The sequence below is a fragment of the Sturnira hondurensis genome, unplaced genomic scaffold (assembly GCF_014824575.4).
Source record: "Sturnira hondurensis isolate 20B ecotype Veracruz unplaced genomic scaffold, ASM1482457v3 Scaffold0013559, whole genome shotgun sequence".
In the NCBI taxonomy this organism is placed as follows: Eukaryota; Metazoa; Chordata; class Mammalia; order Chiroptera; family Phyllostomidae; genus Sturnira; species Sturnira hondurensis.
In genome coordinates this window covers 1,948,259-1,975,677 of record NW_028086190.1, presented here as the reverse complement: position 1 = coordinate 1,975,677, position 27,419 = coordinate 1,948,259, and the positions used below count along the sequence as shown (strand labels likewise).

Sequence of the window (27,419 nt, the reverse complement as noted above, 5' to 3'; positions counted from 1 at the left end):
AATGCATTATAGTTCCATCATGTAATAGAATATACAAGGCTAATGTTAGAAAAAGTAAAGTAGCCCTACATGTGCTGACAGGAAAAAATATCCACGATTTACTGTTGAGGGAGAAAAGCTAGGTGCAAAAAAATCACTTAGAATGATTCTTGTGTTGAAAAGGTTATATATATACTTAGGTACACACACTATATGTGTACATATGTACTGCAAAAGGTCTAGAAATATATAAATAAATTATTATAAATATTTGCCTATGGAGTGAGGAATTGAAGAAAATAAGGAGACACTATTTTTATATAACTGTATTGTCTGATGTTTTTATATTAATGTTCAATGAATTAATAATGAATATGGTGCTAATCAATAAAAATAAAACACACTTTAATTTTTATGTAGTCATATCTTTTCCTGTGTGAATTTTATCTTTGGTATCAAACCTAGAAAAATCTTTCTTGTGCCAAGGCTATATCATTATTTTTTAAATTTTATTTTAGTATTTTTATAGCTTTACTTTTTGACATTTACAACTTTAATCAATTGCAATTTATTTTTCTGTGGTATGAGTCAAAACAACAATAAAAATCCATCTTTTCCACAATTATCTTATTATAAGTTAGTTATTTATGTATTTATAAAGTATACAGCCACATACTATGAAAAATAGAGACATTTATTGAAGAAGATATAGGAAACATTGTACATAGGACAATGATGCCTCAGTCCCCTTCAAAGAAGGCACCTTGGGACCTCACACAGTTCTTCCAATTGCCATCAGTTTCCCTGTTGTATCTTCCTGAATCTCACAGTGGTCTGAAATCTCTTCCCTTTCAAAGGTGATTCTAGTTTTGGGAAAAGTCAAAAGTCACAGGGCACCAAATCTGAGCTAGGGTGAAGCTGAGTCACCTGGGTGATTTGATGTTTTGCAAAAAAACTGTATGAGATGTGATACATGAGCAGGCACATTGTACTGATAAAGCAGTCAATCTTCAATTGCCCATAACCATGGCCTTCTGAATCATCAAAATAGTTTCTGCAAAGGAATGTTCAAGCTTCATGCAAAATTCGATGCAGATTTGTTGTTCTACTCGTTCAGTTGTTTTGAACACGACAGCCACACAGTTCACGTGCTTACTGAATGGCATCTACCAACCCTACTGACTAGTACAGTGAAGTCATATTTGTTCACACATGCGCATTCCAGTCCACTCTCCTTAGCTGCCAGGTTACACTGATGCGATGGAAACCATTCTCATTATATTAACAATGGCTGGACTTTTTCTGTACAAACTATATGTGTATACACCCCCTAGAAATCAGGATTTATTTATAAAAATTATTTGTATTTATTTTTACATGTTTAAACTTCAGTTACCCACAAAGATTTCTCCATTTGATTTAATGCACCTATGAGACATTTTTTTCCACTGCTCAAAACAGTTTTTTGTAATTTTGATGCATTTTAGTGCTTCTTCCATTTTTTGTTGTTGTTGTTGTTGTTTCACCTCTTCCATGTCAGCAAAATGTTTCCCTTTGAGGACTTTTCTCATTTGGGGTAACAAAAATAAAACATTGCTCAATGTGAGATTAGGTGAATAGGAAGGGTGAGGCATGAGCGCCACACTGTTTTTTGGTCAAAAACTGCTTAATCCTCAGCATGGTGTGGGTAGGTGTGCTTGCAAATCATCCATCATGAAACAGGCAAATGCATTGAAAGAGTCTTCAGAAAAATTTCTGGAAGCCAAATGCAGCCTCTTACAACCCAGCTGGTCCACTGATACAGATGGGTTCCTAGAACACTCACCTAGTGGGGGAAGGCTATGCTACAAGGGGCTCACCCTCTGGAAGATAATTTGTTTTTTGTGGGTTTTTTTTGGTCCCTCCCCTACTTTTGAATCTGCAGTTAACTATTAAATGAAATGTATTCAGCACGCTACTTGCAATTTACTTGGTAGGAAAAATACTTTTTAGACTAACTAAAACCAACTTAGAGAAAATTTTATTTATTTATTTTTTTAAAAAAATATTTTATTTATTTATCTTTAGAGGGGAAGGGAAGGAGAGAGGGAGAGAAATATCAATGTATGGTTGCCTCTGCCGAGGACACACAATACATTGTGTGTCCCCTGCCGGGAACTGGCCTGCAACCCAGGCATGTGCCCTGACTGGGAATCGAACCACAATCCTCTGGTTTGCAGGCCCGTGCTCAATCCACTGAGCTACACCAGCCAGGGGAAAATTTTAAATTATAGAATCTATTGTACATGTTACAATTTTTGTCTGTTTTTAATAATTTGGCTCTGGCTGGTGTAGCTCAGTGGATTGAGCATGGGCCTGCAAACCAAAGGGTTGCTAGTTGATGCCTGGTCAGGGCGCAAGCCTGGGTTTCAGGCCTGGTCCCCAGTGTGAGGCGTGTGAAAGACAACCGCACATTGATGTTTCTCTCCCTCTATTTTTCCTTTCCTTCCCCTCTCTCTAAAAAACAAATTAAATCTTAAAAAACAATATGGAACTAACAATAATAACCTGCAAGACAAAAGTAACTTTAAACACCAAAACACTGAGAGATATAAAAATCCAGATAAAATAAATTAGAATAGTGTTATCGAAGGTGCCTTAGGTATAATACTGTTAGATAACATTGTGAAGGCAAAAAGCTATGTTATAATACTATTGATGGTATTAGGTTTTTTGTCTTTGTTGGATAGCAGTTTGCATGTACTATATGACTAGGCTCAAAAATCAATGATCTGTAATCAGAAGAACAAATTGAGGATTCTCTTATATGTAAAAAAAATTGTCAGGATTAATGAATATTCATTTCTTATATAAATTACAACTAATGATATTTAAAAAAATTAAAGTATATTTTATTGATCATGCTATTATAGTTGTCCCATTTTTTCCTCTGCTTTCTCCCTCTCCACCCTGCACCATCCCTTCCACCAGCATTTCACCCCCTTAGTGCACGTTCATGGGTTGTACATATAAGTTATTTGGTTTCTCCATTTCCCATACTATTCTTAATCTCCCTTTGTCTATTTTGCGCCTATCAATTATGCTTCTTATTCCCTGTACTTTTCATCCCATTCTCCCTCCTACCCCTTATCTCTGCCTGATAACCCTCCACGTGATCTCCATTTCTTTGGATCTGTTCCAGTTCCAGTTGTTTGCTTACTTAGTTTTTGTTTTTGTTTTTTTAGATTTATTTGTTGATGGTTGTGAGTTTGTTGTCATTTTACCATTCATAGCTCTGATCTTCTTCTTCTTCTTATATAAGTTCCTTTAACATTTCATATAGCAAGGGCTTGGTGATGATGCACTCCTTTAACTTGACCTTAACTGAGAAGCACTTTATCTGCACTTCCAGTTTCAATGATAGGTTTGCTGGATAGAGTAATCTTGGATGTAGGTCCTTGCATTCTTGACTTTAAATACTTCTTTCCAGCCCCTTTTTGCCTGCAAGATTTATTTTGAGAAATCAGCTGATAGTCTAACGGGAACTCCTTTGTAGGTAACTGTCGCCTTTCCTCTTGCTGTTTTTAAGATTCTCTTCTTCATTTTAATCTTGGGTAACTTGATGATGATATGCCTTGGTGTGTTCTTCCTTGGGTTCAACTTCTTTGGGACTCTCTGAGCTTCCTAGACTTCCTGGAAATTTATTTTCTTTGCCAGATTGTGAAAGTTTTTCTTCATTATTGTTTCAAATAAGTTTTCAATTCCTTGCTCTTCCTCTTCTCCTTCAGGCGCCTCTATGATTCAGATGTTGGAGTGTTTAAAGTTGTCACGGAGGCTCCTAAGCCTCTTTTCATTTTTTAAAATTCTTGTTTCTTTATTCTGTTTTGGTTGAATGTTTCTTCAACCAAACCTATTCTGGTCCAAACCTTTGATTTGAGTCCAGGTTTCCTTTCTGTCACTGTTAGTTCCCTGTATATTTTCTTTCATTTCACTTTGCATAGCCTTCACTCTTTCCTTTATTTTGTGACCATATTCAACCAATTCGGTGAGCACCCTGATTACCAGTATTTTGAACTGTGCATCTGATAGGTTGGCTATCCCTTCATCGCTTAGTTCTATTTTTTCTGAAGCTTTGATCTTTTCTTTCATTTAGACCTATATGTGTGTGTGTGTACATTGGTTTGTCTTGGTGTGTCTGTTAGGTATTAAGGAGCAAAGCATTAGGTATTTGCCAGGGTGGAGCAACTCACTTCACTTCATTTTGGTGCTATATGTGGGGGAGGGGTTAGAGAAAGAACAATACTGCATGTTGGGCTCTCCACTGGCTTTCAGTCACTTTCTCTGTTACCCACAAGCAAATTGGTCCCTCTGGTGCTGATTCCCAGGTCGATGGGTTTGTGTATATTTTAGGACCCTGTGGGTCTCTGCAACAAACTCTCCTTTGAGGCTGGGAGCTCCTCCCACTGCCACAACCCTCACAGGTTTTTCATTCAGAGGTTTTGAGGCTTTATTTCCCGGTGCTGGAACCCCGAGTTGCACAATCTGTCTCACTTACCTGTAGCTCTTCCTGGTTTATCTGCACACACAAACGTGGAACTGCTCAGTTTTCTAGCCACCACCTTGCCTGCCCTGGTCCTCCACCCACTGCCTTGCCTTGAGTTCTCTCCACCCTGGCTGCCTGTCTCCACCCCTCCTACTGGTCTGGATGAATGTTTTTTTTTTTTTAACTACTTGGTTGTAAGACTTCCATACAGTTTGGTTTTCTGGCAGTTCTGGTTATTTTTTGTTTTTAAATATGTTGTTGTCCTTCTTTTGATTCTATGAGGAGGCAAAGTGTATCTATCTATGCCTTCATCTTGGCCAGAAGTCCTAATAATTCTTAATGAAGGCAGCAGGCATCAGTAAATAAACCATTAAATTGAGAATTAACGTGTTACTCAAGTCAGTGAGAGGAAAATTGCAAACTTATCTTTTAGGCATTAATCAGTTAATGGTTATTGTTATCATAGAATTGTTCACAATTGTATTTAGTGCTCTGGATTCAACTCAGAGAACTTTCTTACACAGATTGCACAAGGAAAAAAATACAGATTAGTGTCCCAAAGATGCTCAGGCATACCAGCAGGGTTGGAGAAATGGGGCCAGCTGGGATTTCTTGGTTATAGGACTTAGAAATCCAAGAATAGAGTCCTTGCCAGTCAGCTCAGTTTGTTAGAACATTGTCCCAATATACCAAGGTGTGATTTGATCTCCGGTCAGGGCACATACAAGAAGCAACAAATGAGTGCATGTATAAATAGAAAAACAAAGTGATGTCTCTTTCTCTAAAAAAAAATCAATAAAAAGAAAGAAGAAATCCCAGGGATGGAACAACGATGAGAAACATGAACATTGGAAATTGGTGTGAAGGAAAGACTCCTAAAAGTGCTGCTTAATTATTTGTTTGATTCACCAACAATTATTTACTGACTACTACTACTGTCTTGGTACCAGTGAAACAGTAGTGAATAAAATAAAGCTCTTACCCTTATGGTGCTTCTATGTTGGTAGGAGAGATCCATAGTAAACACATAAATAGCAAATGCCGGTGATTAGAGCATGAGGAAATTTTAAAATGGGGCAAAATTACATCATGTGAGTGCTGTTTTAAATAGGGGAGACAGGGAACATTGAACTAGCAACACTAAACCATTGCACCTAGGGAAAATAAAGGGTCAGCTTCATGACAGCCTGTTTGCATTTGTGACAACTGATCCAACACAACCTTTTATGTGTGCTTCTGTTTAGACTCGTTATTTAACATATATCATTGATTTGGTGACATTGAACTCATAGCCTAGAGCTCGACAAGTTATTCTGAACACAGTTTATCTAACACGTATTTTTTCCTTAAGGCAGTGGTTTCACCTCTCCCTGCCCCACCCAAGTGTTAGTGCCAAGGCTTTCCCTTCTGAACCACCACTGACCCTCTGGGTGTCAAGGTCCCCTGGCCTTGGAAAATTAAGATGGGACAATTGTTTATATAGAGAATGTGGTTAGGTGTTCAAGCCTTAGGACACAGGCTTACATTCTTTTGGTGAAGAGCCACAACTAAGTGCAAGCTTCTTTCAATAGAAAGACCCCACCCCTCAATGACTAGGCACTCAGCTAAGGTGACTGTTTCACTTCACTTCACAAGACTTCATGCTGTACACTGATGAAGGGCAGTCAATGGTCTGTAGGCAGTGGCCCTTAAGTGCTCCCTGGCAGTGGCCTCTGAAAGTGCTGGGCAATTCTCCCATTGTTGTCTCCTTCTCCATTTCTCTTCTGTCTTGTCAAATGATGTTCTCTCTAACTTCCATTTCGTGACACACCTTTGGGGAGAACATCATTTGGCAAGAGAGAAGACAGTGGCTCCATGTAATGAAATGAAGTAGCTTAAGAAGAAATAGTTGTTTTGGGAGATGCAATGCAGGGAGGGAACTGAGTTGTGTTTTGAACATGTGAAGTGTGAGATGCCATTCAGGCACTGGATGTAGTTTGATAATTGAAGCAATAGCTTAAGGAAATTTGGAGCTAAAAGGTAAATTTGTAAGTGAACAACACACATGGCTAGCATAAACACCACGGAGATGAATACCATCATTTAAGGATAAAGAAGAAGTTAAACCTGGAACAAAAATGGGTTGAAATCATTGTTTTCTATTGATCTTTTTTAGAGGCAGTTTCCAGTATTTAGTTCATGTATCCTTTTCTGTGTGAAACTATAAAATAGAGGAAATTCTGAATAGATATTAAAGTGTTACCAGCATCAGATCAAAATTCTTCTCCTTTTGGGGGGGCAGGGTATGTAAAACAATACTGAGCCTATTGAACTCAGATTGAATATAAGATGGAAATTGAGTATTACTTTTGAGATTCCTTAAAACAGATTTTATTTATTTATTTTTAGAGAGAGGGGAAGGGAAGGAGAAAGAGAGGGAGACAGATACATCAATGTGTGATTGCCTCTCACATGTCCCCTAGTGAGGACCTTGCCTGCAACCCAGGCATGTGCCCCAACTGGGAATTGAACCTGTAACCCTTTGGTTCACAGGCCAGCACTCGATCCACTGAGTCATTTCAGTCAGGGCTACTTTTGAGACTTTTAGGCAGTCTTTTGATTCTTATACATTATGGCATCTTTGATCTGATTAATTAACCATATTACAAGGTGAAAACTTCAAAGGAAAGAGTTTCCACCCTATATTCTCTGAAGTATGGAGGAAGCTGGAAAAAAGTTAGGACTGAGATGGCAACATTCTATTGGGTTGGCCAAAAAGTCTGTATGGTTTTTTTTTCTGTAAAATAAGATACATTTTTCATTTCCACAAATAGCTTTATTGATTTATATGTTTTGAGTATGTTGGCTATCTCCTGTGTGGTAGGATGTTGACTGTTTTTGACTAATATCTCAATTTGAATACTGTCAACTTCAAATGGTCTACCCCACTGTGGAGCATTGTCCAGTGAGAAATCTCCAGCAGAAACCTTCACAAATCACTTTTGACCTATTCCATCAGTCACCGCACCATCTCCATACAGTGCAAAAATCTTTTTTTTTGTTTCATTTGTGTTTTTACCTTTCTTGAAATAATAAACCATAATATGCTGAAAATGTTGCTTACTTTCTTCCATTTTAAATATTAAAATGGCTCCATAAAGGTTCTCCAATTTTCATAAGTTTTCAAAAAAAATCACACTGATACGACAGCTGTCATAAGTACAATTTAACAAAATTATTTTGAATGAAGTTAAAGATAACTAAGTGCTATTGGAGCCATCTTATGGAAAAAAACCAAATGAACTTTTTGGCAAACCCAATAGGTGTATGGCAAACTCAAATCCTCTAGGCAACAGTTGTACCTAAGAATAGATCCTTGAGGAGTGGGAAGGGATGAGAGATAATGCAATATCAATATTTTTAGGTTCTTTTTAAAAAAGATTTTGTTTATTTATTTTAGAAAGAGGGGGAAAGGAGGGAAAAGGAGAGGGAGGAAAACATCAATGTGGGGGTTGCCTCTCACACAGTTCCAACTGGGGACCTGGCCCACAATCCAGGTACACACCCTAACTGGGAATTGAATTGGTGACCTTTTGGTTTACAGGCTAGGCTGGTACTCAATCCACTGAGTCACACCAGCCAGGGCTTTAGGTTCTTTTTCATGAAAAAATACTGCCCTGGCTGGTGTGGCTTAGTGAATTGAGTGCTGGCCTTTGAACCAAAAGGTTTCTGGTTTGAGTCAAGGTCAGGGCACATGTCTCCATTGTGGGCCTAGTCCCAACTTGGGGGCATGCGAGAGGCAACCACACATTGATGTTTCTCTCCCTCTCTTTCTCCCGCCTTTCTCCTCTCTCTAAAAATAAATAAATAAAGTATTTTAAAAAAGACAATATTTAATAAAATAATTAAAATGATTTTAAATGGTGAGAATGGCCTTGCAGTTATTTTTTAAAAGTCCTTATCTTTTAGAGATACATGCTGAAATTTTTACAGATGAAATGAAATGTCAGCATTTGCTTGAAAATACTTGGGAATGAGTGGGGAAGTGGGTATGGGGTTACATGAAACAAGATTATGAGTTAAAACTAGGTGATGGATACAAAGAGTTTGTTATACTACTATTTTCATTTATGCTTATAGTTTCTTGTTTTTTATTGTGTTTGTTTTATTTAAAGATTTTATTTATTTATCTTTAGAGGGGAAGGAGAGAGGGAGAGAAATATCAATGTATGGTTGCTTTTTGTGCATCCCCTGCTGGGAAATGGCCTGCAGGGAACTGGCCTGCAACCCAGGCATGTGCTCTGACTGGGAATCGAACCGCGATCCTCTGGTTCGCAGGTTTGTGCTCAATCCACTGAGCTACACCAGCCAGGGCTTTTTATTGTGTTTTTAATCAATGTTTTAAAAAATTAATCTTTGGAATAAAGGATGCATGTATTTTTTGATCTATGGTCAGGATAATTTCCTGTGATTTGGGAATACCAAAGCTGAAGTACGCGAAAAGGAATATGAGGGAAGCAGGTACTAGTCAGAATAGCAGCATTTCTGTGAATTGGAAAACTAGGAACATATCTAGATGGATGGATATGGATAAGTGCCAGTCACGATGGCCATATTTGGAGTTGTTTGGTGCTAAAAAAGGTGTCCAAGTGAGCACAGTCACTGATCCCCAACAGTGGGGAACGGCTGAGGGTAGAGGACTATGCCGTCCAGTTAAAACGCCATAGGGAGCCCATTCAAGCCAGTCACGGGTAGGAGGTCTTGTTTCTCATATTCATATAGAGTATTTTCCTATTCAACTGCTCTACCCATTCTTTCTTTCTGTTTTTCTCCTTCTGATAATCCCTATGATTCTTTATGATCTGGTAAGACATTTTTCTCAGGATCACGTAACTCTCCTCTGACTGAAAACCAAGAGCTTTGTGTCAGTCCTTTCTATTCCTAGTTCAGCCATATTTGGACTATAGGATCAAAAAAGACAGCTGGTAAAGAATGTGCTGAGTAACTCCAAAAGACTCTAGAAGAGCCCATTCTAATAATGGCGAGGTAGAGAGCCCAGCCAGATAACGTATTGGAGTGAAGCATGTAGAGCAGAAAGTTGTAATGCTCCCCGTGGAGAGTAAAACAAACTAGGTCCTTCCAATATATGAATAAAGAAGATTTAGGGTTTGTTGATGTCATTACTACTTAAAACTCTATCATAACTAAGAGCACTCACAGGTGTGAAGTACCAAGCCTTCAAACCCTGTTTTCAAAAATTGATGAGTGAAGGGCTGGAACCAGAGACATTGCCAGTCTACAATATGTGGAAATGAAGAGCAGACTCAGATTTTCATGTCATGGAAGCTATCTTAGGAAATCCAGAGCAAGTTAGTCTGTTTGGAAAAATAAAGAGCTGTGAACTCAGTAGTTTCTCAATAGTCAACTATGATATCACCCAAACTGAGACTGGGAGATTCTAGGTGAGTCAATAAATTTAACTAGGTTTTAAACTCCCCATCTGTCAAATGAAATAATTAGAGTAGATGATTTGTAAAGAATCCATTCAGCTCCAAACTTATGATTCCATGAAATACTTAAAAACAATTATTTATTGTGCAAAACCTTTTAAAGGCACAAAAGGTATGGAACAACATAAGAAACTCTGAAGTACCAATCACTCTACTTCATCATATACTCAATTATGTTTTTTTTTCAGTTCAAATTTTTTTATTTATTGATTTTGGAGAGAGAGAGGAAGAGAGGCAGAGAAACACTGATTTGTCTTTCCGTTTATTCATTCACTGGTTGATTCTTGTATGTGTCCTGTCTGGGGATCAAACCTGCAACCTTGGCATATCCAGGACAGCAAACACTCCAACCAACTGAGCTACCTGGCCAGGGCCTTGTCCAATTGTGTTTTATCTAAACCCCAACTTACTCACCCTCCTGTGGTATTATTTTCAAGCAAATCTTAGACATCATCTGAAACACATTTTAGTGAATTCTCTTCGAGCAGAGATAGCCTATAAATAACAGATCAGGTAAAGCCAGTCTTTTCCTGGATACCTTCTCTGGTTGCAGTTGTAAATGCTATCATCAAACTCAACATTATAGGCTACAAAGTATCATATACTAAACCCAGTTATATTCAGTAAAGGAAGAGCTACCATTAATGAGCACTTGCTGTCTTCCAGGTATTATAGTTATCTATTGCTGTGTAAAATATGACTCCAAAATTTTGTAGCTGGAAATAAGAAAAATTTATTATCTCACAGTTTCTGTGAATAAAGAATCCAGGAGCAGCTTAGCTGGTTGATTCTGGCTCAGAGTTTGTCAGGAGGCTGCAATTAAGTGTCTGGCTGTAGTCATCACAAGGCTCAACTTGGCTAGGATCCAATTCTGAACTGACTTATAGGGTTCTGGATAACATGGTAGCTGGCTTCCCCTAGAGTGAGCAATCCAAGAGGATGAGAGAGAGAATCCAAGACTGGAGCCATAATCATTTTTTTTTTATAACCTTATCTTGACAGAGAAATCTCATCACTTTTGATGTATTCCTTACATTAGAAATCAGTTAATAAGTCTACCCCACACTCAGTGGAAGGAGACTGCACAGGGCATAAAGCAGCAGGGAGGGATCATTGTAAGCTACAATGAGAGGCTGCCCATCACATGCTAAGTACTTTATTGGTTACGGAACTAGTCTTTTGATAGTTATAGTTTATTATAAATTAATACATGATTTTAGCTCTTATAAATATCATTCTACCCACTTTACAGATGAGGAGAATTAAGTAACTTGCCTAAGGACAGAGTAGAAGAAAGCAGGGATAAACAGACTGATTTATTTCAGTCATTCATATTATCTTCTAAGAGCCTATTATATATAGGTTATTCTGCCAGGTACTGGGGATCTGGAAGAGAAATAAGACATGTGACTACACATGTGTGACATATGTCACAGGCCTTACAGGCTTTCACAGGCCTTACGATACAGTATGGAATTCAAACATTAAGAAATTATAAAAATAATTACAATAATCAGATTAAACTGCTGGAGGTATATATAATACTTATATATTATTTTTAATACACAGGGTTGAACAAAACAGATAAAATGAAGTATAAAAGTATAAAGGTCTTTGAATATTTCTGTGAAAAGCAATGTTTAAAAGTTTTTGAAGAGAATAAGATGAAAATAATGCAGCATGCTGCAGCATTGAAGATGGCATCACAAAATCTTATTTTAACAAAAATTTCAATATTTCCACTCAATTCTTCTCCACTACTGCTCTAGGAAATGTGTACTGACCACGCCCAATCAGATGTCTATATTCTCTTCTGCAAAAGGTTGAATGATTCTTCTTTCTTGTAACTATATAGGCTCACCCGAAACTGTGATACTGTAGCGATTATGACAATTATGTTGTTATTGGGCTCTCCAGCTTCCCTCCCACTTTTTAGAGAAATATTTGTATATTAAAAATTAAAATGAATTAATTTTAGCCCTGGGCACATAAGAGTGCATGTTGAGAAGGCTGATGAATCAAGGGCTTTCAAACCTAAGAATAGCTGCCTTAAGATAAAAAATTAGGCCCAAACCATATTGTACAAGTTCATTCTATGAAATTTTGGCTCGAAAGGCAATGAAAATTTATGGTAAATCTATAGGGCAATAAAATAGTGAGGCTAATTAAAGAAATTCTTAAATCCTACATTGCCAATTAAGAAAAACCTGTTAATCAAGCCCTGGCTGGTGTAGTTCAGTGGATTGAGCACAGGCTTGCGCACCAGAGATCATAGTTCGATTCCCAGTCAGGGCACATGCTTGGGTTGCAGGCCAGTTCCCGGCAGGGGGACACATGATACATTGTGTGTCCCCAGCAGAGGCAACCATACATTGATTAAAAAAAAGAAAGAAAGAAAAACCTGTCAATCAAATGTGAGATATACTGGTTTCTTTCATATTCATTTCTGTGGGTGGAAAAAACCAGGAAAAGAGGAAAAAACTCTCAATCTATGAGTGTTAATAAAATGTACCCATTAAAATTTTTGTCTATAGTAAATGTTTTTATTTATTTATTTAAAAGATTTTGTTTACTTTTAGAGAGAGGGGACAAGAGGGAGAAAGAGAGGGAAAAAACATCGCTGATTGAGATATACATCCATCGATTGCCTCTTGCATGTCCCCAGCTGGGGACCTGGCCTGCGATCCAGGCATGTGCCCTGACTGGGAATGGAACCAGCGACCTTTTGGTTCACAGGACCACACTCAATCCACTGGGCCACACCAGTTAGGGGTGTTTTTATTTATTAAAAAAATTTTTTATACTCACCTGAGGACATTTTTCTCATTACTTTTAAAGAGAGAGGAAGAGGGAGCCTGGAGGAAAAAGGAGAGGGAGAAGGAAAGGGAGAGAAGGAGAGGGAGAGGGATAGGAAGTAGGAGAGAGGGGGAGAGAGAGAAACATCTATCAGTTGTCTTGTCTATACACTCACCCACAACCTAGGTATGTGCCCTGACCAGGAATGGGACCGTTGCTGTGACTATCTACCAGATGATGCTCCAACCAACTGAGCCAGGACTATATTAAATGTTTCAAAATATTTTATTTATTATCAGAGACAGGGTAAGTGAGGGAGGAAGAGAAGGAGAGAAACATCAATGTGGGAGTGAAACACCAATAGGCTACCTATGGCAGGCCACCAACTAGGGACCTGGCCCACACCCAGGCATATGCCCTGACTGGGAATTGAACTGGTTATGCTTCAGTCCACAGGCCAGTGCTCAGTCCACTGAGCCACACCAGCCAGGGCTAAATGTTTTAAACTATTAAAAAGTTTGACCTTGAGAAAGGAAGGACAAGAAGTCCACAAGCTAAATTTCTGAGCATTAAACTGTTTACATTATCAATGCCAAAGTTTGGTTTCTAATGGGCTCATTCTAACTCTAAAGTATTATTAAATAAGCCATATTTCTATTCCTGTGCATTTCTACTCAATTGATTCAGACTGCTAATGTAGTTAGGAAAACAGTTTCTGCTGTTGGCTGCAAAATTCAAATTATCCATATATGCAAGAAACTTCAGAAGTAAATTGACAACAGGGCCCTCACAACCAAGGTCTGATTTCATATTTTTCTCTTTTAAAGATTTTATTTATTTATTTTAGAGAGAGGAGAAGGGAGGGAGAAAGAGGGAGAGAAACATCAGTGTGTGAGAGATATCCATTGCCTCTCACAGGCTCCCAACAGGGCACCTGGCCCGCAACCCAGGCATTTGCTCTGACTGGGAATTGAACCAGCAACATTTCAGTACTAAAGCCGTAGCTCAACTCAGTGAGCCACACCAGCCAGGTCAGATTTCATACTTCTTGTCAAAAACACATTGAGTGAGAGTGATTCTCAGGAAAATTGTCATTATATGTGAGTACTCATTAAATGTGCACAAATCTTACCAGATTCAATTTTGACTAGACAGGGAATCTGTGAAGTGACCCGCCAAATTGTGGGAGGCGGGGGAGGGGCAGGAGGTAACAATTTGCCTAATTTGTTTCAAACTATTTGTTTCTCATAGAATAACTGTTATTCTTTCTCACTTCAAACCGTTGCCAAAAACATCTCTCAAGATTTGCATTGAGGCAAAAGGACCTTGCCTTAATTCGCGTGGATAAGGAAGCTACACTTATTTAGGAGGCAGGAGAGCACTGATTATTTAAATAAGCGATTTCCACATTCGGAGTTCCTATTCCAAAATCTCGGCCGAGGTGGTGACACCGAGCGCGGCCAGACGGCGCTGCAGCCAGGAAGGGCCAGCCGGCGGGCCTCTCTGCGGCCTCGGAGGCCCACAGTCATGTATGGAAATTCTAACTCCCTCTCCGGAAAGGAATCTTCTTGTCCAGAGACCTGCATCCCTCCTTGAACATTCCTCAGTGACTTTGAGCGATTCGGCATCACTTTCTTCACCTTTAAAAGACCCGAGAAGCAGCCGGCACCTGCTTGAGACCAAAGCAATGAACCCATAGCACAAGGTGAGTCTGGGCTCGGAAGGAAAGAGTGCAAGGCAGCACCCTGGGCCCTTTCTCCTCCCCAGTTTCTGCTAGTGTCCGCAACTCAGACGCGGAGCAGGGGATCGCTAGATGACGGAGCTGGTGACCCGCATTCGCAGCGGGCGCGGAGATAGAGCTGTGGCTGCTGGGCCTTGGCCCTCCCCGGGGGCGGGGCTGAGCGCTGCCCCGCCCCCGCATCCTCCGTGTCCCACCCCTCCCCCACGCCCTTTTCCGCAGAAGGAAAAGGAGAGGGAGGAGGGAAGGAAAGTGCTATTCTGTGGAAAGGGGCGGAAGGTGGGGGGGGAGAAAAAGGGAACAGAAACATGGCCGTCAGCTGTGTGGATGGCCGTGCCTCAGGCGGCTCCTAGGCGACCCGCCGCCCATACGGCTGGGCTCCTGTGAGAAGAGGCGCCAGCGCGAGTCTGCCCTCCCGGCCGTTACCCATCGCTGCAAGCGGTGCCCCTCAACACCTCGCCTCCGAGGCGGCGCAGGCGCAGATAGGGCCGTGGCTGCGACTGCGGCAGCTGCGGCGGCGGCCGCGAGAGCACGTCCCCGCCCGGCCCTGCCCGGCCCTGCCCAGGGCGCCTAGACCGGGAAGCCGGCGCTTTCATGCCCCAGAAAGGGGCTGAGTCTGGTTGGCGCTGAAGGAGGAGCAGGCGGCAGGTGAGTCTGCGGCGAAGGGCCCTTTGCGGAGGATCCCTGTGTGCGCCCCCTCCGGGCCCGTGCTCCCGAGCGGGGAACGTACTGGGCAGGTAGCAACTCGGAGGTGGAGGTGGGGAGTTCCGAAGGCCTACCTGGATGGGGTGCGCGAGCTGGGGCATGGCATTCCAGGCCTAGTTTCTTCGGGGCTTCCGGGGGCGGGGAGTCCCCGGAGCCTGCGGGGCGTGATGGGGAGAGGCAGTGCCGGGGAGGGCCTCTCCGCGCCGCCGGGTTCCTGAGAATTACTTGCATGGAGGCGCGAGGAGTCTGGGCCCTGGGGACTACCGGGGCGACCGCTGCCTGGATGGGGGGCAAGATGGGGAAAGGGCGGGCATGGGGCAGTTTCTGAGGGGGTGGTGGCGGGGGCGGGCGTGGAGCTAGGGATTCTCCACAGGGATCGCGGGACACAGCGGGGGAGAATTAGGTGCTTGGGCAGGTGTCACAGGTGAACTGAGAGCATTTTCTCCTCTGCCTTGCCTTAGTCGTTCCTCAGGACTTCTTTGTTGGGGAGGACTTTAAGAAAGGCAGGTTCCGTGCAATTCTAAGTGACTAAACACAAAGCCAACTAATGAGCGCCTAGTGCTGACTCTTGTAAAGAGCTGTAACTTTTCTGTGTCGAGGATGCTGTCGTTTTGTCTCCGCGTTTCTGCCGCATGCACCTTTCCCTCCCGAAGACCTTGCCTCATCAGAAGAAGGAATGACCCAGTTTTTAAATAGTAGCCCCCCCCCCTCAATTACGTGTTTGTTTCACACGGCAAAATTTAGGGCAGTTACCGCAGTTACTTGTGCAAATGTGAGGGTAAGTGTCGACTTCAGTAATGAGTCCTCAGCAGTCTGTGTGTTTTTCTCAGATTTGTTAGGCCCTGTAGTCTGGAAAATCGACTGAATTGAAGTTGCCTGCTTGTGTGCAAACCAGTGTTAAGGCGGTCTCCTGAGGCTCCGATTTACAGCAGAAGCAGGTCTTCACTTTCGGTCTCCGGTTTAGACGTTGAAAGGTGTAGTGTTGTAAGACAGGGGAGACTATTTGTGCTGAGGCGCTAATTTTTCAAATATTTTATTTGAGGAGATCACGTGTATTAAGCAGCTATCTGAAATGCAGAGCAGTTTTCTGTGTACACGTGTGATAAAGGAGCAAAATTAGTTACAAAAGGGAAACATCTCTGAGCCTTAATACCACTTACTGATCAATATAACCATACAAAAAACCCACCTATTATTTTATTTTCTTGGTATTTAAAAAAGCAAACTGCCTTTTTGGTGTGGGACTAGGAGCTCAGAAATGAGCTTCGATTTGTATTCCTGTGGAAGCCTCACAGAGGTTGCTTTGACTCGTTTTTCTAGTAATGGCAAAAACTCAGTCTACACTTTCCCTCGTTGGTGTCTCCTGTGGACATTTTGGATTAGGGATCTGAATCTTTTGCATTACTGATTTTAGGGAACTGATAATGTCATTTGAGTTTGGCCATAGTATCTCGCTAAGTGTACTACTATTTAGACTGGTTAATTTGGATAGTAGAAAATCTACGATAGAAATGTTGACGTATTTTGGAATATTTTTACACTTGAATAATTTGTAAATTTGTGCATTCTGTTGTTGAGAGTAAATATAGTATTTTGTGGTATAAACTTGAGCTTCAGCTGAAGAAATTGGCAGTAGAGTTGATGTGTGGAGATTGTTCTTAAAACGCAAATGTTTTGAATTACAAGGAACTCCAGTGACGTGTAGGCTGTAACAGTTCATGGTGCCAGACTTAGAAGTTATTTGTTTGAGGTACTCTCTATAAAGAAATATGTTAAGTATCTGCAATAAAAGCTGATTTGTAGCTATACATAAGGGATTTTGCATGGTAAATAATAACCCAACTAGGCACCGTTGCTCCTTATATATCTGCCCGCTAAAGACCAAAGCGTTTTGTGTTTTCATTGGAGTTTTTTGCCAAGACAGATAATGATTTCACATTGACTTTGCCACTCAGTTTGAAAGTTAGGTTTCAGTCTTATCCTTGCAACTTAAGCACAGGTTGTAAAGTGAAAAAGAAAGCTGCTGAGTCACAGAGATAGGTTGTTTCATTTGGTCTTTCTGATTTAAATTTCCAATATAATGTTTACTGACACTTAGATAGTCAGTAAACTAGTTAGGCAAATAGTCAGGCAAATAAGCTTTCATAGCAATACACGGATTAAAATTTTCTCTATACTGATGCCACGATTTGTATCTCTTTCAGTTTGTCAGTTTGACAGACTTGTAATAATGGGATGTTTTGTTGGAATTGGAGATCCCTTTATAAGCCGTCTTATCACTTTATAAGTTTAACTCTTAAAAACTTTATAAAAGTTAAAATCTGGAGAAAGAGTTGTAAATAGGACAGCTGGTGTGAACCAATAGGTCTTTGGCATTATTATTTGAAATTTAACACAGTACTTTTGTGGGGCAATGTTAGGTAGTTTATAAACTTAAATTTTTTCTACTTATATTTGTACATAGTACTTATGTAAGTAGGAGTAATAGAGCCAAGTGTGGTATTTGAAAATCTTTTTATTGTAAAAGAATATAACATAAAGGAAATTAAAAAAATGAATTCTCTATTGTACATTTACATTTTTCTGTACTTTAATTCTAGTATAGTTATATAATATATTTTTAAATATTGTTTTTTTCAATGTTATATTAGTTTCAGGTATGCAGCATAATAGTATACTCACATAATATATCAATTGGTATAATATACTAGTTATATCTATACTTGTTTATAATTCTGTTGTTAATGTTTATATAATTGTGTTTTTAAACATACCATGTTTTGCTTGGTGCTGCATATTACTCTTACAGTTTTGTAATAGTTTTACTGTACAGTTTGTTTAATCTTTTTTATTTTTTGACATTTTAGCAATTCCACTTTTTTTTACTCTTAAAATAATGCTATAATGAAATTGCTTTGCTAACATATGGTCCAAGACAAATTTCTTTTTAAATCTTTGAAAAAGGTTGAGGTTTGGTGTTTTTTTTTGCACTGGCTGGTGTGGCTTAGTTGGTTGGAGCATCATCCAGTAACCGAAAAATTGTCAGTTCGATTCCAGGTTGGGGCACATAACTAGGTTGAGGATTTGATCCCCGATCTAGGTCCAGGCTTATATGTACCCCATATGATCCCAGGTCTGGGTGTCTATGGGAGACAACAATGGTTGCTTCTCTCTGGCATCAGTGTTTCTCCTTTTCCCTTCTTCTCTCCTTTCCTCTCTCTCTAAAAGCAATGAAAAAAATGTTCTTGGGTGAGGATTAAAAAATAGAAAGTATTTATTTTGCCTAAATATTCTGTTTAAAATTTTTAGTTACAGTTTCTATATTATTTTGTATTCGTTTCACGTGTACAGTGTAGTGGTTAGACAATGATATACTTTATAGCAAGTATGTTCCCCCTGATATTTCTACAACCCTTTGGCACCATACATAATTATTGCAATATTATTGACTATATATTGGATTGGCCGAAAAGTATGTTATGTTTTTTCTGTAAAGTAAAAGACACATTTTAAATTTTCATCAGTAGCTTTATTGATTTGGATATTTTGAGTGTGTTGGCTATCTCCCACTATTAGCTTCTAGTCATTAGAGGCCAGGGCTGCTGCTGAACATCTTCTAATGCATAAGACAGCCTCACAGCAAAGAATTATTTGGTCAAAATGTCAGTAATACTAAGAAACTTCACAAACCACTTTTGACACTTTTGATCAGTCAGAGCACTCTCTCCATACATTGCACGAATCTTTTTTGCATTTCAGTTGTGTTTTTACCTTTTTTGAAAATAGTAAAGCATAATATGCTGAAAGTGTGTATTTTCTTCCATCTTCAATATTAAAATGGCTACACAAAAATTCACCCATTTTGATAAGTTTTTTTTTAAATGCATGGATATGACAGCTGTTACACTACAATCTAACAAAATCATTTCAAGTGAAGTTAAAGACAACTAAGCACTACTAGAGCTATTGTACAGAAAAAAACAAAACAAAACTAATAGACTTTTTGGCCAACCCAGTATCTACCATATGCTATACTTGACATCCCCATGACTATTTTGTAATTACCAATTTGTACTTCTTAATCCTTCACCTTTGAAAAAGTAAGTATTTTTTGAACTACTTTCTTTGCAGTAGATCATTAGGGCTCCTATATTACAGAATTTAATTGAGAACAGAATTAAAAAGCAAAGTGGAAAACTGTAGATGTGTGTATTGAGTTGAATCCATCAAGTAGGAATCAAAATATAAATTCATAATTCTCCCTGTGACTGACTTACTACAAGATTCTGTGTCTGTTAATTTTACTTATACAATGTAATAAGTAATATTCTTACAATTTTTTTAATTCATTGATTTGAGAGAGAGAGAAAGAGAGAAACATTGATTTGTCATTCCAACTATTTATGCATTCATTGGTTGTTTTTTTTTTTTAACTGTTGTTCAAGTATCCATTGGTTGATTCTTATAGGTGCCCTGACCAGGAATCAAACCTGCAGCCTTGGCAGCATTTGGGGACAATACGCTGACCAACTGAGCTACCCAACCTTGGCTCCCCTAAGGATTCTTAATTCTTACTCTAATATCGTGGGGCATGTGTTTCTAAGAGTACCTTGTTTCAATCAGACCTTATATTTACAAATCTGGATTTATAATCTTTTGAGTTACAGAAAAGTATTTTTACAGGATTTTTATAAAAGTATGAAATATTTAAAGGATTCCTTGAATCTTGATTTTTAAAATTTTGTATTTAGTAGTTTCTTTATGTCTTAATTTATTGATGCCTAAATATAACAGCATAAGAGTTGTGAATATCTTTTTAATTATGTAAAAATTATTAAATGGATATTAATCTGCTAGAGATAAACAGATGAATAACATATAGTCTGAATATTAAAGTCTAATATGATAAACAGTTTTATAAGTAAGCACCATAACTACAACCTAACAAATCTAGAGTACAGTAAGCAATGCCATGAGAAGAGAGAAATACCTAATTATGTCAATTAGAGGTGACTTACATAGGAAACATTTGATTTAAAACTCGAAGAATGATGTTGAAAGGCACCAAATAATGAAAGAATGATGAATTTTATTGGATTGGCCAAAAAGTTTGTTTGTTTTTTTCCCCTAAGATGGCTCTAGTAGTGCTTAGTTGTCTTCAACTTCATTTGAAACAATTTTGTTAAATTGTATTGTGATAACTGTCATACCAGCAATCATTTAAAAAACTTAATCAAAATGAGTGAATTTTTGTGTAGCCATTTTAATATTGAAGATGGAAGAAAATTTGCAACAGTTTTGGCATATTATGCTTTATTATTTCAAGACAGGTAAAAACACAAATGAAATGCAAAAAAAAATAATTTGTGTGGTATATGGAGAAGGTGCTGTGTCTGATGAAATGCGTCCAAAGTGGTTTGCTAAGTTTTGTGCTGGAAATTTCTCACTGGATGATACTCCAGGGTGGGGTAGACAGTTGAAGGTGAGAGCGATCAAATTGAGACATTAATCGAGAACAGTCAATGTTCTACCCTTAAGGGGGTAGCTGACATACTCACAGTACATAAATCAATAGTTACCTGTGAAAATGAAAACATCTTTTATTGTATGGAAAAAACCATACAGACTTTTTGGCCAACCCAGTATTTAAATGCAAGTAATTTAGTGTTTGGCACAGGTAGTTTGGCACCTACTATCAAGTTCTTTCCCTCAGAGCCCTTGTATATGCTATTCCATTTACATGTTACATTTTCTGAGAGGTTTCTCCTAATCGTCCTATCTGGATAGGGAGATAATTATTATAGTACCTTTTTAGTTTCTTCTGTAAAATTTCTCCCTCCTTTTCTTCCTCTGTCCACCTCCCTTGCCCTCCTCTTACTAGTTTGGAAGTTATATGCAAGCTGATTCCTTTTTATTTTTTTCTTATGGGTCTGTTCTGGTCTTTCTCTTTTTTTCCATTGGTTTATATCTTTATCCTTACGCCAATATTATCTTGTCTTTATTACATAGCAAGTCTTAGAATTAGGAGGTGTTTATCCTTCAATATTGTATTTTTCTTCAAAATTGCTTTGATTGTTTTAGATCTGTAGCATTTTCATATAAATTATCAGATGAGCTTATCAGTTTCTACCAAAAAAAAAACCTATGAGGAAAATTGACGTCTGAATGATGCTTAGTCTTCTGATACTTTAATATTGCTTATCTCTTCACTTATTTATTTTCTATTTAAGTTCTTTCTGCAATATTTTCATTTTATAGGTCCTGTACACATTTTACTTAATTTATCCCTAAGTATTTCATGTTTTTTGATACTGCGTTTTGTGATACTATATTTTTAAAAATTTCTCAGTTTTTAATAGTTTATAAAAATAGTTAATTCTTTTGTATATTGACTTTGTATTCTGTTACTTTACTAAATTCATTTTTTAATTCTGGTAGCTTTTATGTAGATTTCTTAGGATTTTCTCCATGCAGAATCCTAATGTCTACGGAAAAAGACAAATTGTCTTCTTCATTTCCAGTCAGTATACTTTTCCCTTTCTCTTATCTTATTGCCACTAGATTGGTGCTATTCACTAGAAATAAAGTGTTAAGCCATATATGTAATTTTAAGTTTTCTAGTAGTCCAACACTAAGAAGTAGCAAGTAACATTAAATTTAATTCATTTTTATGCCATTGCATCCAAAATATTTAAAAAATACTATTCACAAAGCTTCCCTAGGCTTGCCTTAACCACAAACCATGTGCTTTAAAGTAACAGAAATGTGTTCTGTCACATTTCTGGAAGCTAGAAGTGTGAAATCAAGGTGTCTGCGGTACGTGCTCCCTCTGAGTGAGGTAATAGGAAAGAATCCTTCCTTGCTTTTTATTTCTAGTGGTTACTGGCAATCTTTAGATTTGCTTCTGAGTTGTTCAATTTATTGGCACTGAAGTGTTTATAACCTTGTTATATTTTTAGTGTCAAAGAATCTGAAATGATTACCTTCTATCATCCCTCATATTAGTGATTCCTCCCTCTTGCTTTTTTCTTACAAATATTGATTTCTATTGCTATTTCTTGTTCATTTCCAACTTTATTTATGCTTTTATTTTTTTCCCTCTATTTACTTTTGGTTTAATACTTTTTTCTTTCTTAGCATCTTAAGGTGGACACTTAAATTATTGATTAAAAACTTTTCTCTTTTCTGATATAAGTGCTTAAAGCTATAGATTTTCTTATAAACACTGCTTTAGCTATAGCTCACAAGTTGATTTCTGTTTTTTGTTCATTAAGTTCAAAATATTTTCTGATTTCTCTTGTGATTTCTTCTTTGATCCATGGATTATTTAGAAGAGTGTCATTTGATTTTTAAATACTTAGAGATTTTATAAGCTATCTTTCTATTATTGATTCTAAATTTAATTCTATTTTGGTCAGAAAACATATCCTATATGATTTATATTCTTTTAAATTTATCCAGGCTTGTTTTATGGTCTAATGTATAGTATATCTTGGTGAATTTTCTATGTGCACTTAAAATGAGCTATTTTGCTATTGTTGAATGGAGTGTTCTATATATTTCAATATGCTTAGTTGATAGTGTTCTTTAAATTTTATGTATCCTAACTGATTTTCTGTATATTTTTTTATGAATTACTGAGTGAGGACTGTTGAACTCTTTAATTGTAGATCTGTTTATTTTGTCTTTTAATTTTGTCAGATTTTTGCTTCATAGACTTTGACACTTGCTTGTTAGGTGTATACATGTTTAGTATTGTTATACCTTGATAGATTAACTATTTTATTGTTATGAAATGTTTCTTTTTTTATATTGTGTTGATTATGCCATTACAGTTGTCCCATTTCCCCCCCTTCATTCCCCTCCACCCTGCACACCCTCTCCCCTACAATCCCCCCCTTTAGTTCATGTCCATGTATCATAAGTTCTTTAGCTTCTACATTTCCCATACTACTCTTGCCCTCCCCCTGTCTATTTTCTCCCCACTGTCTATGCTAATTATTCTCTATACCTTCTCCCCACTTTTCCTCCTCCCATTCCCCTGTGGCTAACTCTCCATGTGATCTCCATTTCTGTGGTTGTCTTCCTGTTCTAGTAGTTTGCTTTGTTTGTTTTCTTTTTGTTTTAGGTGTGGTTGTTAGTAATTGTGAGTTTGCTGTCATTTTAGTGTACATGTTTTTTATCTTCTTTTTCTTAGATAAGTCCCTTTAACATTTCATAGAATAAGGGCTTGGTGATGATGAACTCCTTGAACTTGACCTTATCTGAGAAGCACTTCATCTGCCCTTCTATTCTAAATGAAAGTTTTGCTGGATAGAGCAATCTTGGCTGTAGGTCTTTGGATTTCATGACATGGAATACTTCTTTCCAGCCCCTTCTTGCCTGTAAGGTCTCTCTTGAGAAATCAGCTGACAGTCTGATGGGAACTCCTTTGTAGGTGACTGTCTCCTTATTTCTTGCTCCTTCTAGGATTCTCTCCTTCATCTTAACCTTGGGTAATGTAATTATGATGTGCCTTGGTGTGTTCCTTCTTGGGTCCAACCTCTTTGGGACTCTCTGAATTACCTGGATTTTCTGGAAGTCTATTTCCTTTGCCAGACTGGGGAAGTTCTCCTTTATTATTTGTTCAAATAGGTTTTCCACTCGTGGCTGTTGCTCTTCCCCTTCTGGTACCCCTATAATTTGGATATTGGAACGTTTTAAGATGTCCTGGAGGTTCCTAAGCCTCTCCTCATGTTTTTGAATTCTTGTTTCTTCCTTCTTTTCTGTTTGGTTGTTTTTCTTCCTTCTGGTCCACTCCATTGATTTGAGTCCTAGTTTTCTTTCTATCACTATTGGTTCCCCGTGCATTTTCCTTCATTTCACTTTGTGTAGCCTTCATTTTCTCATCTAATTTGCTACCATAATCAACCAATTCTATGAGCATCCTGATTACCAGTTCTTTGAACTGTGCATCTGATAGGTTGGCTATCTCTTGATCACTTAGATGTATTGACTCTGGGGCTTTGAGCTGTTCTTCTGTTTGAGCCATAATGTTTTGGTCTGTTTGTTCCTATTATGTATGAGGGGTGGAGACTTAGGTGTTCACCAGGGCTAGTCAACCCAGTCACTGTGTTGTGATGTTGTATGTGGGGAAGGGGTCAGAGAGGGAGCAGTGGTGCTTGCTCTGCTCTCTCAGATTTTGGTCCCCTCTGCTGTTTCCCACAAGCAAATTGGTCCCATCTGGTGCTGGTTCCCAGGTGGGTGGGCTTGTGTACATTCTAGGACCCTGTGGGTCTCTCCAACAAACTCTCCTGTGAGGCTGGGAGCCTCTCTTGGCACCTCAACCCCCAAAAGTTTTTTCAATTGGTGCTGTTAGGCTTTATTTCTCATTGCTGGGACCCTGGGTTGTGCTGTTCGTTTCACTGCCCGTTTTTTGCCTGGTTTATCTGCATGCGAATGTGTGTCCTCAGTCAGTCGACCGCCTTGCCTGTCTCAGTGGGTTTGCTTATTTCCTCCCCACACCCAGTTCTGCTAATCACAGCCTCTCCCTGCTGGGACCCTTCTCTGCCAGCTGCCAGGACCCTTCTCTGCCGGCCTCCACCTCCACCCCTCATACCCATCTGGATAAAGGGTTTCTTGTTGGACTTTGGTACAGTTCAATTTTCTATTTGTTCTGGTTGTGTTTTTGTTTCTAAATCTTTGTTGTCCTTAAGTTGGGTTGTGCGAGGAGGTACAGTGTTTCCACCTATGCCTCCATCTTGGCCAGAAGTCCAAAATGTCCAAATGTTTCTTTTTATCCTGCTCTGAAGTCTTCCTTTGCCTGTCACTAATGCAGCCAGTTGAGCTTTCTTACGATTAAAATTTGCATGTTAAATCTTTTTCAACCTTTGTACCTTTTTGAAAATAGACTATGTATATTTAAAACAGTTCTATATAGAGAGAAACATTAAGATTTTACAAAGTTCCTTGTAAGCCAGATCTAGTTTCTTCTAGTAGTAACATCTTACATTAGTATAGTTTGTTACCATACAAATTAACAAAGCAATATTGATATATTATTATTATTAACTAAAGTCTTTAGTTTATTCAGGTTTCTTTGTGTTTTTTTTTTACCTAATGTCTTTTTTTTCCTGTTCCAGGATCCTATCCACATATGACATTACATTTGGTTGTCATGTCTTCTTTTTAGGCTACTATTGGGTATGACAACTTCTCTTTCCTTATTTTTGATGACCATGACTGTTTTGAGGAGTACTGGACAGGCATTTTGTAGGATATCCCTTCCTGTATTAGAATTTGTGTGATATTTTTCTTAGGATTAGACTGAGGTTATGGGGTTTTGTGAGGAAAATCACAGAGGTTAAGTGCCATTTTCATCATATTATATCCAGGGTACATACTGTCAACATGATATATGACTTCAATGGTGATCTTGATTACCTGGCTGAGGTAGTGTTTGCCACGTTTCTCCACTGTAGTATTAGTCCCTTCTTTGTCCTTTCCATTCTGTGTTCTTTGGAAGGAAGTTACTAAACTTTTCCCACACTTAAGCAGTAAGGATTTAGAGTCATTTTTTGAAGGCAGAGTATCTACATAAGTTATTTGGGATTATTTTGCATGGGACATTCGTTTCTTTTCCTTTATTTATTAACTTATTAATATCATTGATTTATATCAGTATGGGCTTACGGGTATTTGTTTTATACTTGGGGCTATAATCCAGTACTACTTTATTTATAAATGATTCCAGCTTTGGCTATTGAAAGCTTGTTCATTTGGCACCTGTATTTTTCTTTAACAGATACCTATCAGTGTGGGTTGGTTTGTTTGCTTATTTTTTAAATGAATTTACTTATTGATTTTGGAGAGAGGAAGGGAGTGAGGGAGGGGTATTGAGGAGAGAAAGAGGAAAAGAGAAAGATTGAAATTTGTTGTTTCACTTATTTATGCATTCATTATTTTCTTGTATGTGCTCTGGTTTGAGAATGAGCCTGATATACCTGGCGAAGGACTGTTTGCTTATTTTTTTGAGTACTTACTTTCTGGTACTAAAAAAAATGCTCCACACTCATTTTGTATACTTCCTCTCCCAGTCCTATAATCAATCACCCATTTCTTTAAGAAGCTTTAATTCCTTTTATGGAGAATAGTGTTAGAAACCAAAATCTGTATGTTAGGTATGCTGATTGCTCCTCTACTGGAGTGTCATTGCTTCTAGGGTTTCTCAGCTGATTGAACAAGGAAATATACTTGTGTATATTAATCTATTATATACATGTCTATGAATTTATTTCTTTACTAGGTGGTTTTGTTTTAAATGATGTTTTATTGATTGTGCTATTACAGTTGTCCTGATATTTTCCTCTTTAGCTCCCCTCCACCAAAACCCCTCACTCCATCAGGCAGTCCCTCACCTTTGTGCATGTCCATGGGTCATATGCATAAGTTCTTTGGCTACTCCTTTTTCTATAATGTACTTTACATCTCCATGGCTATTCTGTAACTACCTATTTGTACTTCCTTATCTCCTCACCTCTCACTCATTCTCCTACATCCTCCCCTCCTATTTCTTTACTTTAACCTTTGGCATTTTAATTATGGTGTGTCTTGCGATGGGCCTTTTTGTGTCCATCTTGTTTGAGACTCTCTGTGCTTCCTGGATTTGGGTATCTATTTCCTTCACCAAATTAGGGAAGTTTTCTGTTATTGTTTTTTCAAATAGATTTCCAGTTTCTTGTTCTTTCTCTTCTCCTCCTGGTACCTCTATGAAGCAAATGTAAGATTGCTTAAAGTTGTCCCAGAGGCTGCTTACACTATCCTCATATTTTTGAATTCTCTTTTCTTCTTGTTTTTTCTGATTGGTTCTTTTTTGCTCCCTTATATTCCAAATCATTGATTTGATTCTTGGCTTCATCCACTGTACTGTGGTTTCCCTATAAATTGTTCTTTATTTCAGTTAGTGTATCCTTCTTTTCTGATTGGATCTTTTTTCTGCTGCTAAGATTCTCACTAAGTTCTTTGAACATCCTTATAACCAGTGTTTTGAACTCTGGATCTGATAGATTGCTTATCTTCATTTTGATTAGCTCTTTTTCTGTAGTTTTGATCTGTCCTTTCATTTGGGCCATGTTTGTCTCCTTGTTTTGGCAGCCTGCCTGTGTTTATTTCTATGTGTTAGGTAGAGCTGCTTTGACTCTGTGTCTTGGTA

At 38.3% G+C, this 27,419-nt stretch overlaps 1 protein-coding gene and 1 long non-coding RNA gene across 6 annotated transcripts in view; one reads left to right on the top strand and one right to left on the bottom strand.

Moving 5' to 3' along the window:
• Positions 1–2,916: 2,916 nt before the first annotated feature.
• LOC118998006 (uncharacterized) lies at positions 2,917–19,044 on the bottom strand. The gene is made up of 3 exons (XR_005068788.1): positions 18,911–19,044; positions 13,910–13,913; positions 2,917–2,928 (listed from the first exon to the last, which is right to left on the bottom strand). It is a non-coding gene; the product is annotated as an uncharacterized LOC118998006 (long non-coding RNA).
• Positions 14,265–27,419, top strand: part of DENND4C (DENN domain containing 4C) — a 129,828-nt gene continuing 116,673 nt past the window's right edge. For 3 of the 5 annotated variants that reach the window (XM_037061908.1, XM_037061903.1, XM_037061904.1), the window contains exon 1: positions 14,770–15,172. The gene's annotated coding sequence lies outside the window, so the exon portion shown is untranslated. Of the gene's footprint in view, positions 14,492–14,768; positions 15,173–27,419 lie in introns of those variants that run through there. The other 2 variants (XM_037061907.1, XR_005068787.1) reach the window with 2 other exon arrangements.